We start from the raw sequence: 15051 nt of genomic DNA on the forward strand, positions 1-15051 counted from the left end.
CAAATCTTAGGACTCTCTTCTTTGATAAAGATATCCCATTAGCATCAATTTTTTGCTTATCAAGGTAACACACATTTCTTTTAGCTTGCAAGAATACATTTCTTATTTCCACAGAAATAGGACATGGGAGGGAAGACACTGGAGGGAAAAACAGGATGCATGAGAGAGGAACCAAACAAACAACAGAGGTTTATAATAACTCTAAGAACAAGTTGAAAAAGAAATGGGAAGTAAATGAGGTTAAAAATAGATTGTGTGTGTGTGTGTGTGTGTGTGAGAGAGAGAGAGAGAGAGAGAGAGAGAGAGATGAGAGAGAGAGAGAGAGAATTCTACCTCAGGCAGTCATTTTAATGAAGAGGGGAGGAAAATAGCATATGAGTCCTCTCTTTGTGAGGTGAAAATGGGAGCAGTGGTCAATTTCAGAACAGAGACTTAGTTCCCTGTTATGGCATCTCTGTGGTCTATCAGCCATTCCAGAACTTGGTTTCTGTTCCAAACAAGTGCATAAGAAAGGTTTGAAAGGCAACCTGAAGTGAGGAGGTTGGGTGACCCTAGGGAGTCACTTAACCATTCCTAGATTGGAACATTCTCATTTAGAAAGTGAGAAAGTGGAATTAGACACTCTGGGAAATTTTAGTGTAAAGAATTTTAAATTTTTATGAAAACTTTGTGGATTTGGTATGAACTAGCACAACTGCCAGCTAGGTACAAGTTAAAATCATAGACTTTGCTTATGCAACCCAATATGGTACTTCCCCCTCACCTCCTTAAAAAGTTATCTTCCCTAAGCATCACCATGACAACTGAGAAATAATCCTGTGTTTCTTCTAGGAAGGGATTTTCAGACTTATACCTAGACACAGGGCAGGATATTTTTCAGGAAATATCACTGCATCTGGAACTTTCCCTAGAGTGAAAGATCTAAAGAAGAATCCCTGAAAGAATAAGAAACAGAAACTGATTTTCCTTTAAAATCCAAAGAAGGCTCATATTTTGCAGTGTTACATGCTGCTTTAAAGAGTGTATTTTCAAGAGGAAATTGAATAAGATGCATGACAAATTTATTACACTTATGCTTTATCAAAGGACATGGTTTTAAAATTCCACTGTGTGCATTTTGAAACTGATCATTTTTATAAAACAATGTTATGAGACTTTCAGAATCTCAGTTACGCATACCAAAGGCATAGGGTTGAATCTGCAGTTTTGCCTGAAAAGAGCATTGTACCAGAAATTAGGATTCCCAGGGCTTAGTGGTCAGTTTAACTCCGACTAAGCATCTGATCCTGGATGTTTCTTTTTCATTCTGTCTCTTGATTTTCTATATATGAAACTGGGAAACAACTACGATTCTTCGTATCAAACTCTTCTCTTATATTTTTACTCTGGTATAGCATAGAATTTACCATTATTACCTTTTTTAAGGGTAATGTTCAGTGGCATTAAATATATTGCTATTGTTGTTCAACCATCACTCCCATCCATTTCCAAATTTTTTCATCTTCCCCAACTGCAACTCTGTATCTATTCTCTTATTTTGATAATATTTCTCTTAATCCACTCAGAGCAGCTACCAATAGTATTCTCATACCATGTACCTCATTAGTGTGGTGATGAAAAAATAATTTTACAGAATTAAGAAGGGAAAATTGAAGACTGCAGATATGCCAGTTTGATGTCAAATCTGCTACAAAGTATACACATCAAGTTCTGATGATTAAAAGCCCATTTTGGTTACTTTCAAAAGTTTGAACTTGAATGTTTAATCACTGATGTATATAATCCCCTGTGAAAAGGATACCAAGAGGAATCTTTTCCCTTTCAGTGAAAAACAGCCAGAATTCCCAGAGAAGACTAATAGAGTTAAGCATTGTGGTAGATCAACCGTCCAAAGAAATGGATGACTCAGGTGGGCTTGTTGTGTCTGTGCAGAAGAGATTCCTGGAGCACCATTGCATCCAGGGATTTCCCAAGCTCCAACACTCATCTGTCTACCTCCATTATTTGCTGTTCATTTTATTTTATTTTTTAAAGATTTTATTCATTTATTCATGAGAGACACACACACACAGAGAGAGAGAGAGAGAGACGGGCAGAGGGAGAAGAAGGCTCCATGCAGGGAGCCCGACACAGGATTCGATCCCCGGTCTCCAGGATTAGGTCCTGGACTGAAGGCGGCGCTAAACCACTGAGCCACCAGGGCTGCCCTGCTGTTCATTTTAAACCCAGTTTCTTTTACTCGCTGCTTCGGACCATCCTTGCTTCCCTGCCTCTCTTGGCCCGTATATCCTAGATCTTTCTACCTCTCAACCACAGCTCTACCTTCATCTTGAATGACAAAATTCCTTTTTGCTTAATCCCATGCCATTATAGGTGAGCTTCCTCCACTCCCTTCCTGGCCATAGCTGGTTAACCCTTAGCCATTTTTCTCTCTTCTTGCTACCCTCTCTCTCACCCACAACCAGAGCCACAGCCATCGGAAAGGTGGTTTTCTATATATTATGAAAACAACATCAATATTAAATCAGATAATTTCAGCCTCAGCTTTCTGATGCTGATATATAGGTCAGACTTCCAAGCAGGGAAATCCCATATTGAAAATCTGGCTCATTCTAACTGCACATATTCTTTTTTAAAAAAAGTCAGAGCTACCTAATCATTATGTACAATGTATTATGCATTTGTTTATTCTCCCAACAAAAATTTACTCAATACCCTGCATATGCTAGGCACCAAGTTAGGTGCAGAAAAATAACTGAATGAGAAAGTTGCTGCCCTCACCAAGTTTAAAACCTTTAGAGAAATATAGACCCCAAATGGACAATTGCAATAGTACAGATAAGTACTGTGAAAGGAGAGGTCAAGCAGTTCTGCATGCACCATGATAGGGACATCTAACCAGGCCTGGGCTCAGATAAGTTTTCCTGAAGAAGTGATACTCAGCAGGAGCCTAAGAGAAGAAGTTAAGCCAAGCACCATAGTAAGAATCCTAGAATACACTGCATGCCATTTACAGATCATAATAATTTCTCTTTTTTTTTCAAAAATTAAATGTTTCTCTTTTCCAAAAAGTAAACTCTTACCTGATATGCAGGGGACAGAAAGGACTTTAAAGATGCCATTTAAATACAGTAGATTCTACTTGTCCTTGGGATAAATAATGATGCTGTCTCATGATGAGATTTATTTTCTTTTTGCATTTCAGTAATAAAATCATATCAGGAGAGATCTAAGAGAAGATTTAAAACTAGCCTTAAATGTTTCTATCTAACATTTAGAACTTATTATTAGTACAGGAGTAAAACAGATTGATGACATGAGCAAGATTTTAAAATAAAATGTTGGAAAACTTTATCTATTTGATTTAAAGAATCCAGGCATGCATAAAGCATCAGTAATGTCTTAATTCTTAGCAACTCACATCTGAATTCACACATGAAAAGATGTCTGTGCTCCATCAGGGGCTCATTACCCAGGATCCAAAGACTTCAGGAGTTCCCCACATGTTGGGAAATTATAACCAAAAATGGTGGGCACGTACATATTAGTGGGGAGATGTTCCACAACTTCATTTGGCTACTCAACAAGGAATCCATGTCCCCTAAAAGTTCAAGAACCACTACTCTGTAGGATGGCAGTAAGTGCTAAAAGGGCAATAATTGCTGGATAGAACTTTAGAGATTCTTGAATATGAATTATCCCATATATGGATTAAGAAGTGGCGGTAGAGTTTCAAACTGAATGTGTTCTCTAGGAAAGAAAATCAACTCAAAAATGTAGCTGTAAAGATTTTGGTTAACATAAAGCCAATTTAAGGAAAAAATTCCCAATAGTAAGGACTGATAATCATCAGAGTAGTGTTTCTAAAAAGGAGTGTAGGACTTCCTTTTTGAAATTTTTAAAAGAAAAATAGGTTTTTATCCCCTAGAAATGTAAGATGGAGTCTTCCGGGCTAAAAGCAAGAGAATACACAATGTGACAACATAGTCCTCAAATGCTCCTCTTCTCTTTCTTGGTCTGTGGTAACATTCAACAAATTTTAACACAAGCTCATCCAAAGGCAACTGTAACAGATGGTTTTCAAAACGCTGCCTTTTGTACATAAAACCAGCAGTTGGAAAAGTAGTGTGTTTATTTTTCTGGCTTTGCCTATTGGCCTTTGGACGACTTCAGGCCCCATAATTTGTTTTAGGATGGACGTAAAGGTCTACTGTTCGGGATTTAAGTATTTTACATTTTGTAATCAATGGGATATAAGCCAGATTGGAGTTTAGTTTTGTAGTCTCAAAAAAGGGTCTGGTGAACCCATTCAGAGTAGAGAAATAAACTGAGGAAAGACACTGAACTTGCCAAACCCCTCTGCATGCATTCATCTGCATAATAAATATCAATGATTAATATGCTATCTAGCAGCAGCATTTATTCCTTAGATCAGGTCTAAGCAAAACTTTGCTAGCTAATTGTTTATGGAATTGTATCTACTTGAAATAATTCAACTGCTTTTTCAAAAAGAAGCATTTTTTAGTTAAAACATCATTACAGCTTAGCTGAGCTTTTTGCCTAATTAGTTTGATGTTTATTGCTATTCATCACAGAACTATCAATGAAATACAAAGTCCCTCAGATGAACTCAAGGAGTAATATAATGGAAATAACCATATTACTCATTCTTGAATACAATATTTATGGAGCAGTTTTAGTAAAAGTAATTGTAAAATATTCCCGAATTAAATAAAGACATCATCAATTTGCCAATCCAGTACTTAAAAATCTGTTGTCTCAACTAATATAGGTAAGGTTGTTAAAGAGATAATTTTAATTCTTTTTCTTAAACAAACCAGTCAGCATTCAATATATGAGTCTCTAAGATTCAATATTAGTTAATATCTGAAATGACTGTTTCACCTTAAACAACTAATGTTGTTTTCCCCTTCTTTCTTTAGAGTTAGACTCAATCCAAGCTCACACAAAATGTCAGTGAAGCTGACAAGGATCTCAATTCAACTATGTAGGAAAACATACATTTTATTCAATTCCTTTTATTCAATACTTTTATCTCTTCACACACTATACTCTAATACAGAAATCTTTATATACTTTCCTTATGTACGTTGTTAAGGGAACAGCAACCAAGTACAATTACTGAAATATTAGAGAAGTCAAAGATAGAGATCTCTGTAATTAGAATTCAATAAGAAAGTTCAGTCTCCAAATAAACTAATACTTAAATAAGTCAAATCTAAGCAACTGTTAAAAGTTTTCTCTTTTAGGGATTCTAACAAATTTTCCCTACAATAATGCTCATCTCCAAACTGCCCATTCTGTAAGTATAACCCGAATGTAGGCAACGAGTAATTTAAACTGTATTTTAAGGGTTTCTACAGAAAATAAACACAGTGATGATAATAAGCATAAGGAGCCTAAGACCAGCCACGTGGAGGACAAATGGCCAGTAAAACAGCATTTACCGTCTGAGAGAGGTAAGTTTCGTGCAGAAACACTGTAGGGCACCACTCTTGAAGAATGTTTCTTCATCCTTTGAACTGGTTCACCTTGTTCACAGTGCTTTTTCTGAGTTGGTTTGAGTCTCCAGTTCTATAGCAAACACTGCTGCGGCTGATGTCTGGGTGACGTTCTGGAGATACTGCTGGAAGCTACAAGCACTGATGTGCAGTTTCCCTGGGAAACCATTTGCCACATGTTTAAGCAATGTTTGACCTCCTCTAAAAGTTTTCTCTTAAGCTACTGTTAGGCATAGTGCAAAACTTGAAAAATAAAAAGGGAAAATCAAGATTGCTTTCCATTAGAAGCACAGCAGAGTTGCTGAACTAGTAAAGCATGACCTTTCTAAAGATATGTGTGTGTGTGTGTGTGTGTGTGCATGTGGTATAACATATATTAAGAATTTTAATTTCCATGGGGTGCCTAGGTGGCTCAGTTGGCTAAGTGTGTGCCTTCTGATCAGGTCATGATCTTGGGGTCCTAGAATAGAGCCCCACATTGGGCTCCCTACTCAGCAAAGATTCTGCTTCTCCCTCTCCCTCTGCCTACCTCTCTCTCTCTCTCTCTCTTTCTCCCTCTCTCTCTCAAATAAGTAATCTTTAAAAAAATTTTTTAAAGTTCCAGATTGGGAAATTGATAATGTCATTATATATATATGCACTATGTGTGTGTGATGTGTGTGTGTGTGTGTGTGTGTGTGTGTGTGTAACTGAAGCACAATATTTCTAGGGTACAACCAGATGAAACAAAACCAACAAAATATTTGGAAAAGTATTGAGTTCCTTGGGGCAAATCACATGGAAGGACTATATTGCCAGGATAAACATTCTGATTTTGATGAAAGGCAATTAATTTGTATAGACTTTCCAAGAGTGAAATGTTTCCATAAATAGAAACAGAATTTTCTCATTTCGTGATAACAGAAATTACCACTATATATGCATCAATTTACTCAGGACCAGCACAGATAGATCTGGATAGATCCATCTGGCTGCTACGCACTTGAAGGCCCAAGACTGGAGCCCAGGAAAGAGGGATGGAGCATCAGTGGAAAGACTACACTCATGGGAGGAGCTGACAGCTCACAGGGAGAGCCTGCAGGAAGTAAAGAAAAGCAGGCCTCTGGCTGAGCCCTGAAAGATACTTTCTTTAAAAATATCTTCTGGGACGCCTGGGTGGCTCAATGGTTGAGACTTTGGCTCAGGGCCTGATCCCAGATTCTGGGATTGAGTCCTGCAACAGGCTCCCTGTGTAGAGCCTGCTTCTCCCTCTGCCTGTGTCTCTGCCTCTGTGTGTGTGTGTGTCTCTCATGAAAAAATAAATAAGATCTTTAAAAAAATCTCTTTTTATTTTGAATTTTTTTTGTATATTTTTTTATTGGAGTTCGATTTGCCAACATATAATATAACACCAAGTGCTCATACCAAATAATTTTAAACTTACATGGAAGTTGTAAAAATTGTACAGAGACATCCTGTGAATCCTTTACCAGGCATTTTATTACATGTATTGATTTGTCTAACCACCACCACAGTCAGGATATACAACAGCTTCATCACCCCCCAGAAAAGTTCAGCAGCACAATGCCCTGGAGACACATCCAATATTGTTGTGTGCATCAAGTTTGCTACTTATTCTTGCTGAGTAGTGCTCCATGATATGAATCTACATCTATCCCAGTTGGAACACTAACTTCTTGAAGCAGATTTCCTGCTGAGCAGGGAGCCCGATGTGAGATTCACTCTCGGGACCCTGAGATCATGATCTGAGCTGAACTCAGATGCTTAACTGACTGAGCCACCCAAGTGTCCCAAGGACATTAATTTCTAAGGTAGTGAAAGAAGAAAAGAAGCCCACATATGAAAGTGAGGAAAATGAGGAAAGCAGGAGAACCAGGGTCCAGAAGTAGAGGAGGGGAGGTGTGCTTCAAGCAGGACAATCACAATCAATAAGGTAGTGAGCAACTGCCACATGCTAGGAAGGTGTTAGGCTCTGAAAATAAGATGGGAAACAACATGGTCCCTGTTCTCATGAGTTTAACTGGAAAGATAAAACCAAACAAAAAGCTTTACTAATAAAACATAAATGGGAATAAGTATGGCCAAAAGGGAATGATGTTACAAGTATGTATACCAGAGGGACTCGACCTAATCTAGAGTTCATTCATTTCTTCTTCTCTTCTTTTATTTTTTCATTCATTGTGCAAGATTTATTGAGTACCTAGTGTGTGCTAGCTCTGTGCAAGATTATGGAGATCTATTAGTAAACAATACGGACAAGGTTCCTATCCTTATACTGCTTACATTCTATGCTGTGGAAGTGATGTTTCAGCTGGAAGATCTGAATGATAAGAAGTAATAAAGTGGGTGGAGGATAGCTATTCCACACTAAAGGACACATATGCAGAGGTCCTGTGGCACAGTGCAGTACAGTTCATTGGAGAAAGAGAAATTGCCCATGTGGCTATAATGTAGGAAGTGAGAAATAAATGGGTATGAGATAAAGTAGAAAAGGCCAGCCTCATGGACTTTTTTTCCCTAAGTTTAATTTAAAGCTATTAGGTGGTCTTAAAACAGGGAAGTAAACTGGACTTATTTATAGTTGAAAAGGATCACTGGGATAATTGCAGAGTAGACAGTAATGGAGTGGAGATATTCAGATAAGCCACGGTGGCTTTGGTTAGAAAAGTGGAGTGAAGATAAGGAGCCAAAGCCAAGACAATTTTGGAGACAGACCTGACAAGATTTAGTGACAGATTATCTAATCCAAACCAGGAGAGGATGGTAGAAGGCAGAAGATGAGGGAGGGAAAGCATTAAGAATAAGCCCCTAATCTCTGGCTTTTGCAGCCAGATAGATATTATTGAACAATGAAGAAAGAACAAATACCTAAGACAGGTGGTGGAAGACCAAGTGATCCATTTTTGGTATGTTAAGTTTGAAAAGTCTATGAGACATCAAAGTGGGGATGTCATAAGGCTGTTGGGTTATAGTTTGGTGCTCAGCAGATAACACCAAACTGGACAAATAGGAGAATTGGCAGTGAGGAGAGTTTTTAAATTGCCACAAGTTTGGGAGAGGTCAGCTAACACATGGAGAGAGCCACAAGAGGAAACAGTACTGAACCCCAAGACCTCTAACACTTAGAGATGAGGTTGAAATAGAACCAGTAAAGACAAGACAGATGTTTGATAACTAAGCATCTGCAAAACTGAAATTCAGAAAGCCCTCAAGGATGATAGCTTAATATGCCACATTTGAAATGCCAAAAGAAATTATTTTCCAGGAATTACAAATGTATTCTTGGAAGCTAATGAACTGTTTTGATTTCTGAGAACAAATTTAAATAAGTTTGAGAAATTCCATCAAACAATTTATGCCAGTGTATGTAATTACGCCAACACATATGGCACTTAGAAACCACTCACTCCTTCAATGGCATGTGAAAATGTTAGCACAGCAAGGGAGAATCGAATCTTAACTCCGAGCTTCCTGGCTCTGCCAGGTGAAGTCAAGCAGCTTTTACTCCTGTTTAGGATTTCATTGTTGATTTGTTGAACTAGGTTTTGCATGGTGTTAACAGATGCTTCAAGAAAATTCTGGGAACTTCTACAGCAAACCTTTCTGATTGCTTCACAGTCACCAAATTAGACAGCCAGGACATGAGGGGAGCAGGGATGGGTATGCAGGGGTCCAGGGGAGCCAGAAGCAGTTGGGCACAGTTTAATTCCTTGCAGAAACCCATTCAAGTTTAAATGCTGGGTGAGGCCTCTTCTGGGGGGGCAGGGGTAGAGAATGGAATCAGCCCGAGAGAAACATTTTCTGTATACTGGATTTACATCCTAAACATGTAGATTTTGCTGAAACATTTTGAAAATTTATTTCTACTCTTTATGGCAGAAGCTACACTGCAAATACCATTCTCAACAGTCTCTTCCTTGTGCTGTTTATAAGGTGTTGTAGATTGCTTTCACAATTTATAAAGACTGCTCAAATATCCCATTTTATGTTACCTTTCCATCATCAGTGAGGCATTTACTATTACTTTTGCTTAAATGACAAGAAAACAAAAGCTTAAAGGGTTGCTAAATGTGATTTGTCACATGGCTGACAGTTTTCCAAATACATATTCTAATATGTATATATGTTTTATTCCATAATCATGTATTAAGTGCTTGCTAAGGATCAGGCGTTGTGCTAGAATCTAGACATATAAACACTGATTAGGTAGGTAACTGAAATTAGATTTCTGCTCACAGTCCACGGATACTTACTAGTGAGGTTACCAGACAAAATCCTGTGCAATATGTGGGGTGGACTTATATTAAAACTTATTTCTATCAGAATCACATCTAATTGAGCATATTGTATTTTATGTGCAAAATCTAGCAACCTTATGAGTTGTTAGAAACATTTTATGAACCACCTAGCCAACGGATCCCTCCTTGTTATTTTTACATTATACAAAGTGATTCGAAAGGTCTTATTTTCCAGAAAAATTCTATCTGTCAACAAAATGCAAAACACAGATTGACATTTATTGACTATAGCATAACTAGACAACAAATTATAAGGCTCTAGCTGAGAAACATTTCATCTCTTTATTATATATTACTTTTTAGTTTACAAAGCATTTTGCATACATTATCTCATTGGATTTTATGTAGATCAAGTGATATTGGTCCCAATTTATAGATGAGAAAACCAAGGTTTAGAGAAGTCATGTGACTTGCTCTGAGTGAATAGTAAGTCATGGCACCCTGAAACCAGTCAATGAATCTTTAGTTCAAGTGCTTCTTTTTCAATAGGATTCTGGATGCTGATGACAGTAACTGCTAAAGTAGAATACTATAATTGATTCATCCTCCTTCAGTCTGGATGAGGCTACAAAGGCAGAGAATAATATAAAAGTTGTCAGATATGCCCTGATCCTAAAGTCAGGGCACATCACTTAAGCCCAACTATAGAAGAGACTACTCTGAAGAGAGTTGTTGATATGCTGTGCCGTGGCCCCCTCACACCCCTCACACTGAGGTGTGGAGGGGGTGTGCTTCTCCCTCACTTTGGGTGGAGGGGCAACTTGGCACATGTCCTCCAGCGTCTGGGGTTCATAAGCTCTGCAGCTTGAGTCTCCCCAGGAGAAGTTCAAAAGTGGAATTCAGCAGCTGGAGATGTCCCTGTGAGAAAACAGAGTATAAAGAGCAGCACAGGGAACTTTCTTTCAATCACTGGGCAAAATGATATGTCCATATGCTGGGAACCAGTGAAGGAGCTGGCCTGGTAGTCTTAAAAAGGATCCTGCCCAAGGTGACTCCCAAGAGAGGTGACACCGAAATAGGAGAGCTAGGTTCTTGTCTCACGGAATTGAAGAATGAATCTTGGGGACAAGGGAGAGTGAGTAAAGTGATAGAAGTTTATTAATCAAAGATACAGAAAAAGCTCTCAGGAGTTAGAGGGGTTCTGATAGGGTTGCCACTGAGGGCTTTTAGGGTTGGTCTTTTGTAGAAAGCTAACCAGGGAACTTAAATCTTTTTGACTTCTCTACTGGTGGCACATTTATTAAGGAGTAGTGATAACATCTTTAATGGTTTACTTCTTTTTAGGGTCTGGTTATTTTCTGTTGACCACAGGAGACTGCATAAATAAGAATTCTCCCTCTGACACCTAGGGCAGGGTGGTCTGGAGTGTTCTCTTATCTCTGGCTTCCTTACATTTCTGCATTTTGGGGATTTCTGTGAGCCTGATCACATAGCCCCCTATCTATCTCTTCCTACCTAGCTCTGTCTGTCCCTTACTCAACATGACCCCAACAGAATCAAGGTTGGGAACCCCAGGATCTGAGAGATGGGAACATCACAATCAGTCAGTTTGTATGGGAGAGGCAATTTCTTAGAACTCTTTGAATTGTTTAATGTACATTAACTCTTCTCTTTAAAATATTTTATTTATTTATACAGAAAGAGCATGTGCATGAGAAGGGGGAGGGGCAGAGGGAGAGTGAAAGAGAGAATCTCAAGCAGACTCCATGCCCAGTACAGAACCCCACCTCACTTTTTTTTTTAATCCAAAATCAAGCCTGTATTTATTTTCATTGATTGACACACGAACTGAATGTTTGAAACAACTAGAGTCTACAGGGGAAACACGGCTTGAGAATATAGAACGGAGCAGATGGCTGCAGAGGCTGAACCCATGAGGCTCCAAAGTATGGTGGACACAGATATGGACAGCAGGGAACAGTAAAGGACACCGATATTCATGTGGTTATGAAAGCAAAATCAAAATAAAAAGGAGATCATGTCAAGGCCTCCACAGGTGGAGGAGCACGCCAAGAACCTCACAACCCCGAGGTCATGATGTGAGCTGAAACCAAGAGTTGGACACTTGGTGAACTGAGCCACCCAATTAACTTTAATTTTCATCACAGTCCTATGAACTAAGTACTATTATTATCCCACTTGACAGAGAAGGAAACTCAAGCACATATGTAGGTGAATTAACCGGCCCAAGTTCATACAGGTGATGAAGCTGGAATATAAACTACGATAGGCTCATAAGCTCTACTGATTCTATTTGGGCCCTTCTTTTATTTAATCCTCAAACAACCTTATTGTTGTCCTGTGGTTATATTCAGCTGTGTCAACAGAATATGAGGGAAAGCTCTCAGAAACTAATGATGTCATAGAGAAAAAAAATTAACTTTTCCTTTTCTTGATTTTGTACACCACACGCTAAGGAAGGAGATGTGATAAATATGTTTACTTTAAATTGTGGAACACTCAGGCAATGATCCCCATTCACTACTCTCAAAGACTCTGGAGATCATTGGACAAATAACAGAAATGATGAAAGACAAAACAATGCAAAATGCACGGTAGAAATATTGAACCTCATGTGCAGTCTCTAGCTATAAGCTTCTGATATTCAGTCATAGATAGTAGATAGGTGGTATGAAGTGAAGAGACAAGAAATATAAAAATTCTGACCTTAACTGGTAGAATAAAAATTTTAATTTATAAAAAAGCCTGCAGTCTTATGCATATTACATGGAAACACATGCAAATGTGTGAATATACAAAATGAGATCTCCCAGAGGAAGCTTCCAGCCAGGACTACTGTACTAAAAGCGGGCTCAATCTTCCAAGCTAATTGATGGAGGTGCTAAAAGTCACCTCTAAAAGGAATTATCACCATTAGACTCTACCATTTTACATATTCTAAATTACTGTTTTAATAGAATTTAATACGAACATTATTACAAACATTTCCTGAGGAGACTAGTGCATGAAACCAGCTGGTTTGGTGCTTTACAGTCAAATGGGACTAAAGCAAGAGCCAGCCTTTTCTGTTATGAGAAAGGCCACTGCAAAGAAAGGCTGGAGGGAACACACATTACTCTTGTCTGCCCATACCACTTTTTCATGATAAGCACCTCTAATATTCCTGTGAGGAACTACCCCCATTCCTCTCTAGGTCCATAGCGTTGAGGTGAAGCTGGACATCACATCCCATACTCCTTAGTCAAGGATGGACACATAACCCTGTGCTGGTCAGTCTATTTCATAACTTAGTGACACAAGACTCAAAAGTAGTGAGGCCAGCTCCAGGACTCTTGCCAGAACCTTATGGAAGGGCGCTCTTTAATTGTTAATATCACTTATATTGGTAAAATGTGAGCCTAGAGTTATTGGAGTCATCTTTGCCTCAAAAGAAAATGGAGACAGGGCCATTGCTTTGGCACTCATATCAGGCCTCACTTGAATTCAATACAACCCTTGGGCTTTTCAGTTTCAGAAGACAATAAATTGTTTTGTTTTGTTTTTATTATTGTTTTCTGAACTCAATTTGAGTTAGGGATCTTTCACTTGTAAATGAAGGAAGGAGTCAGGTCCATCTCCATGGCCCTAAAGCAAGAGAACTTAACAGTTGACCTAATGGGCCATTGCCAGCACTTAGAAAACAATTTGAAAAACAACTTCTTTAGCAGCATTTCAGCTTAAGTCAATTATACAGCATTTGACTTGATGGGAGATAATGAGAGATGCCCCGCAAATGACCATATTGCCTTTTCTTGCCTAAAATGTATCCTGCCTCATTAATGACAGAAACTATCCCACTTCTCATTTTTCTCTTGTGAAACCATTTTCTCATTCTCTTTTTCCTATGTGTACAAATTAAAAAGAAGATTCAATGAGAAACCTCCACTTCCCCACTCCCATGTTAATACAGTATCTTCTGCTTGAGATTGGCTTGGATCTATGAAGTTTCATTTCCTTACTATGCTCAGTTTACTATTCACCAAAACATAAGTCAAATAAGGACATATTTATTTGTTTCATCAGTGTTGGATAAAATTTTGAAATATGATCTCATATTGAGGATCTCATAATTCTACATTAAAATAATTCTAGGAACATTATTGCCTTCTTGGTGAGAGGTCTGGTAATTTATTAGGAGATGTGGCAGAGGACAAGATATTGATTCCAACTTATTGTATAAATGACAATGGTCTAAATCTACTAGTCTACTAGATCTACTCATCTCGAATCTACAAGTACATATGATTACTACTATTTCTACCAGTAAACCTCCTGCTTTAGAAAAACTTGGCCTCCCAGATGTTCTAGAATAATGAAGAAAAGACATAGGCTAATCTATCCAGAAGAATTTTAAGAGAGCCTTTTCCGCTCATGGTGCCCATCAACATTGTGAACGTGTATCATCTTAAATCCAGCTTGAAAAAGCAGACTTTTCCTCAAAGCTGAGAAAGTTCAGCCCTTTCTTCTATATTAAACATATTCTCTCTTCTCCATTCAATACAACCCTTTCCTTTGACTATAACAGCATACATCTCATAATAAATTATTGAGTCCCTAATCCAAAAATGTAGGCACAAGAAGGGAAGGAAAATTAAAGTTTTTCTCTAAGGGTCTCCTCTGGTTTCTTTATCTTCCGAGATGCACTATAAATGTCGATAGTGGATCCATGTGTTTCCAACATCTTGAATTCGTGGTGTTCCCAACACCTTGGCAACTCAAATTCCACAAATGCCACTGAATAAATAGAGGAAAAATAAATAATTCATCCCTAATCACAAAGAGTATCAAGCACAAAAGAAATACAAAGGATTCCCAGATCTTAAAAAGGTGGGGTAAAGGGTAGAAAGCTTCAAGACAAAAGAGAACACATGAACACAAAGGGCTTGGAACAACTGCTGACTTTAGCATATTCTGCCTCTAAAATTGCAACTCAGGGTGCCCTCTTGTTTTATATGGATACTAGTCCCTCACATACAACAATTTCCAGTAGAATCTGCATTTGACATGGGCCAAGTATTATTTCAGAGTGTTAAAATGATATTTGATCTGCTCCTTATTCAAGGAAGCATTATCCCTATTTTATGGATAAAAAATTGAAGTTACATAAAATGATCAAGGTTATAAGGCAAGTAGAATCACACAGACCCCTGATACATTATTTTGGATAAGATATTTCCCATAAATTTATTCACATAGATGATCTCTGTCAAAATATTACCTAGAAAAGATAA

The 15051-nt window shown here is 38.1% G+C and overlaps 1 protein-coding gene and 1 long non-coding RNA gene across 2 annotated transcripts in view; one reads left to right on the plus strand and one right to left on the minus strand.

Moving 5' to 3' along the window:
• The window catches only part of LOC112657469 (uncharacterized), a 28024-nt gene extending 21166 nt beyond the window's left edge, over nucleotides 1–6858 (plus strand). Inside the window, exons 2-3 of the long non-coding RNA XR_003135043.3 lie at nucleotides 5374–5480; nucleotides 6459–6858. This is a non-coding gene — a long non-coding RNA (uncharacterized LOC112657469). The remainder of the gene's footprint in view (nucleotides 1–5373; nucleotides 5481–6458) is intronic.
• Nucleotides 1–15051, minus strand: part of SLC35F4 (solute carrier family 35 member F4) — a 232345-nt gene that overhangs the window by 50020 nt on the left and 167274 nt on the right. The window lies entirely within an intron of this gene.

This window comes from Canis lupus, chromosome 8, assembly GCF_003254725.2.
Source record: "Canis lupus dingo isolate Sandy chromosome 8, ASM325472v2, whole genome shotgun sequence".
NCBI classification, from domain to species: domain Eukaryota; kingdom Metazoa; phylum Chordata; class Mammalia; order Carnivora; family Canidae; genus Canis; species Canis lupus.